Source organism: Peromyscus eremicus, chromosome 15 (genome assembly GCF_949786415.1).
Source record: "Peromyscus eremicus chromosome 15, PerEre_H2_v1, whole genome shotgun sequence".
In the NCBI taxonomy this organism is placed as follows: domain Eukaryota; kingdom Metazoa; phylum Chordata; class Mammalia; order Rodentia; family Cricetidae; genus Peromyscus; species Peromyscus eremicus.
The window spans coordinates 25556050-25560839 of record NC_081431.1 but is presented as its reverse complement, the minus strand read 5'-3'; the positions used below and the strand labels follow the sequence as shown (position 1 = coordinate 25560839).

The window sequence follows — 4790 nt, the reverse complement described above, 5'->3', positions numbered from 1 at the left end:
CTGGAGAGAAATTCTCAAGCAACAAATGGCGTCCAACGTGGTGGCAAGAGTCTCCACCTAAAAACGGAGAAAAAAGATTCTAAAACGGAGCTAAAAACAGCTCCTAGTTGTCTCTTTTAAGCTAGCGGCAGCCTGCATGTTTGAGCTACTATGGCGGGTTCCTGGCGTGCATGCTCAACCTGCCGCCGTATGGCGGGAATGAGGCCCCTGCAAGTGGCACATTAAGCTGTGTGGTGGATTTAGCCTTTGCTAGTACAAAACAAAAAAAGAGGTTTCTGGGCTACACGCTACTTTGGTAAAAGTGTAGACCCACTATTTCTGAGAGTTACGGCTCCCAGAGCTGGCAGAAAGCGGACCACCGCCATGTTGGGAAGCTGAAGTGGGCGGAGCCAGCAGCCACTGCGCCGTTTCAGGCTTAGAATGCTGCAGTTTAAAAGGAATAGGCTCAAGCTAATATAAAAAAAATAAGCCACGTAAAGATGACTACCACACAGAGAATCTAGATTATGTTCTCTTTGATATTCGTAACTGCAGAAAAACATTTGATTGTAAAAGCTGTTGAGTTATGCCAAAATGTATATTTTAAAGGTACCTTGACTTCAAAATTTGGATATAAGGATATGTTGCTTTGGAAAAGAGTCTCTGCTTTTGTTTCCACAGAAAGCCAGAGACTATGGATTTGTTCCAGATTAAGATACATCAGGTTTGACCAGCCAAGACCCCCTGAAAGGTCTCCAATGACACCATGGCCCAGATGATTCAACACCCAGAATGGTTTCAAGTCAACTGGCTCAGATATACAGCCTCACGGACTACTCCATGATCCTAAAATTTTCTTTCTGTCTCCAGAAGATACAGCGCCCCCCTCCAGCAGGAAGTAGTAAATTCCCAAATATACCAAGCTGGCTTTAGAGATGGAATTGGCTCACTCCCCCTCTAAACCCAGACATATTGCTCAAAAAAAAAAAAATGGTTAAGAGATTCTTGTGTCCCAAATCAGAAGAGCCCTCTGGTGTGGGACAGAGAAAAAACAATATTTTTATTTAAATCAGGTTGATTATAAATACAATCTCTTTCTAAAACAAAAAGGGGGATAGTTTAGATATGATAGGATGAAAGGGTAGATTAATGAACCTACTTTTAAAGAGTAACAACTTGTTTAAAATGTTTTACATTGCTATAGATTTTAGTTTATTGATACAAGTTTAAACTTAATTTTGTTATACTGTATATATATTTCTATTCTTGTTTGAGGTATTATGTTTATGTAACTCATTTAAAATTATAATGGATAATTAAAAAATAGATTAATAATTAGTCATCTATGATAATCATATTTGTAGCCATGTTAGTTAAGTCTTCTAGGTATACATAGTTATATTTCAGATAGATAGGTAGTCTTCAAACACTTCAAAGACCTACAGAATATGGCATTTAAAATGTTTTAAAAATTTAGACTTTCTGGACAGTGAGACATGTCTGCTCCTGACAGCACCGATTTACTTCAGAGAGGAGGATGGGCATCGAAGACACTCCATACGGAGTTTATCTTCACCTTGACAAAAATAGCCATTTGGGCAAGAAACTGTTCTTGCCTGGACTGCCTGATCAACTGGACATGCAGGACCCATACAAAGGTGACCACTGAACTTTGCTTGACAAAATGGTCCTTCAGGTTCCTGCTTTGCAGAGAAAACTGCCAGACATTCTACAGGACACAGAGAAAAGTGAATAAGAGACTCTAGGCCTGTGGGCTGAAGACAGATGCCCCAACTTTACAAGAGAACTTTGAATGACTGTCCAGGCTGCCAGCTGTCTCTGTCTACCCTACAAGACTCCTAAAAGTTGCTTATATCCTTCTCCATTTCTCAGGTAGTAGTATATCCTTCTGAGGTCTTTGGTGTGGTTAAAGACTAGATACTTACAATTTTCCTTAGTGATAATAAAAGATAAGTTAGATATAAAACCTTAAACTTACAAATATAAGATAGATAGGATCTCTTCTTTAATATTGTAACTGTAATTCTTGCTTGATAATTGTTTTGTTATATGTAATTTTACTATGTTAAAGTTAAAACCTTCCTTTTTAAGAAAAGAAAAGGGGAAGTGCTGTGGGATGGTCTGTATGTCAAGTGTGTTGCTGATTGGTCAGTAAATAAATCACTGATTGGCCATTGGCTAGGCAGGAAGTATAGGCGGGACAAGGAAAAGAATTCTGGGAAGTGGAAGGCTGAGAGGGAGACACTGCCAGCCGCCATCAGGACAAGGAAGATGTCAAGTACCGGTAAGCCACAAGCCACGTGGCAAAGTAAAGATTAATAGAAATGGGCTAAATATAAGCGTAAGAGCTAGATAATAACAGGCCTGAGCTAATGGCCAAGCAGTTTAAATAATGTAAGAGTCTGTGTGTTTATTTTATAAGTGGGCTCTGGGACTGGCGGGACTTGGTGGCGGGAGCTGGAGAGAAATTCTCAAGCAACAAGTTAACCTGGGCATAACTATACACTGTATCCCAGATTTTTTTTTTTCAATTTAAATCTAAGTACACTGATAAATTAAAATAGAAGGGTTGGGAAGTATGTTCCATTGAATCATAAGAATGCTGAAGTTGTTATTTTAATGACACACAGATACCAGCACGAAAAGTTTTACTAGCACTAAGTAGAAACAGTGCATGGCAATAAATGAGCCAATTCATCACAAGATGATCCTGAACCTTGGTGTGCTTAATAACATGTCGTCATCAGAACACATGATGTCAAAAGCAAAGACAGACAAAAGCTCAGTAGAGCTTCAGACACCGCTTTCTCAATAATAGACCAGACACAGACAGAAAACTCAGGAAGGGTGCCAAGATCTGAACAGCATTGACCAGCAGCTCAATCTAGTTAGAACACTCTATGACATCTTAAGAATACATCATTTTCACAGTGTATGTGAAGTGTTTTGAAAGAACCAAATACTATACCATAAAAACAACCTGATGTATATTTAAAGCACTTAAATCAAATACAGCACGCTCTGGGAAAAATGAACAAACGTGTCTGTCTTTTTTACTCTTCAGTAGTGAGATTAAGGAATACTCTCAAAATTACCCGTGAGTCAAAGTAAAGAGCACAAAAGAAGTATTTCCAGCAAATGATCTGAAACATACACGCACATACAGACATGCAGGGTGCACTTTAAAGAGTGCTAAGTATGTAAGTTCAATAACAGAGGGCTGGCTTAGCACGTGTGAGGTCCTGGGTTTGATCCTCAGCACTACTTAGAAAACAAAGGTCAGAGGGCAGGGAAATACTTTAAAGGAAATGTATATTTTCAAATGCTTATATTATCATATATATTATGTATATATATATGATTTAAAGATTAATGATCTAATCTTCATCTAGATTAAGTATAGAGTGAGAAATGGGATTGAAATCAGTGAACTAGCAAAAAGACACAGAGAGAGAAAGAAAGAAAGGAAGGAAGGAAGGAAGGAAGGAAGGAAGAAAAGGAAGAGAAAGAAAGAAAGAAAGAAAGAAAGAAAGAAAGAAAGAAAGAAAGAAAGAAAGAAAGAAAGAAAGAAAGAAGGAAAGGAAGAAAGAAAAATACTGAACTAAACCTAGTGATTTGTTAAAGAGTATGTTGGGAGAGTTACAAATTAGGGTCTCTGGTCTTTTTCTTTTGTCTAAATGCAACATGTGAAGCTGCTGGGGTGTTCTGCAGCTCCTCAGGCCACCAGCCCAAAACATATGTGACACCCAAAAAAGGCATAGTGGAAAGAAGCTGGGTCCTTGGAATACAGTTGAAGTCTTGCATCCCCTTCTTTAACGTCTCATTACAAGCTTTTCGCCAAGATGCGCCAAACAAAGAAGGAAGCTCCTGCCCCTCCCAAAGCTGAAGACAAAGAGAAGGCCTTGAAAGCGGAGAAGGCAGTGATGAAAGGCGTCCACAGCCACAAAAAGAAGATCCCATGTCACCCACCTTCTGGGGCCCAAGACCTGCGGCTCCGGATGCAGCCCAAATATTCTCAAAAGAGTGCGCCCAGGAGAAACAAGCTCGACCACTATGCCATCATCAAACTCCCCCTGACCACTGAGTCAGCCATGAAGAAGACAGAAGACAACAACACACTTGTGTTCATTGTGGATGTCAAGGCCAAAAGCACCAGGTCAAACAGGCTGGGAAGACACTCTCTGACATTGATGTGGCCAAAGTCAACAGCCTCATAAGGTCCGACAGAGAGAAGAAGGCGTATGTTCGGTTGGCTCCTGCCTGTGATGCTCTGGATGTTGCCAACAAAATTGGGATCATCTAAACTGAGTCCAGCTGGCTAATTCTAAATATACTTTTTCACCATTAAAAAAAAAAAATCTCATTACAAAAATAATGCAATGTCTTTGCTCAAGCCACTCTAAGATGAATTTTCTCTTAAATACCATCCAAAACATCCTAACGGGCTCACAATCAGAATTACACATAAGATTCACTAGGAACGGAAAACCTTGAGTGTGCAACAAAGAAACTCATTCTGTGAGGCAGGAAGGAGAGTGACGAAAAGGAAGACAGAGCCCTGTACTCAACAGAGGGAAAGTATGGAAGTTTGTTTTTAAGGTTTATTAGTTTCTGTTTTATGCCTGTGAGTGTTTTGCATGCATGCATGTATTGTATGCACTGTTCAATGCCGAGTGCTTAAGAAGGCCAAAAAAGAGTGCCAGATCCACCAAAACTGGAGTTACTGACAGTTGTGAGCCACGATATGAGTCCTTGGAACTGAACCCAGGTCCTCCACGATGACAGCAAGT

General features: G+C 39.8%; 1 pseudogene; it reads left to right on the top strand.

Annotated features, from left to right (window-relative positions):
* The first annotated feature begins 3842 nt into the window (after positions 1-3842).
* LOC131925726 (large ribosomal subunit protein uL23-like) lies at positions 3843-4303 on the top strand (annotated as a pseudogene).
* The last annotated feature ends 487 nt before the right edge of the window (positions 4304-4790 follow it).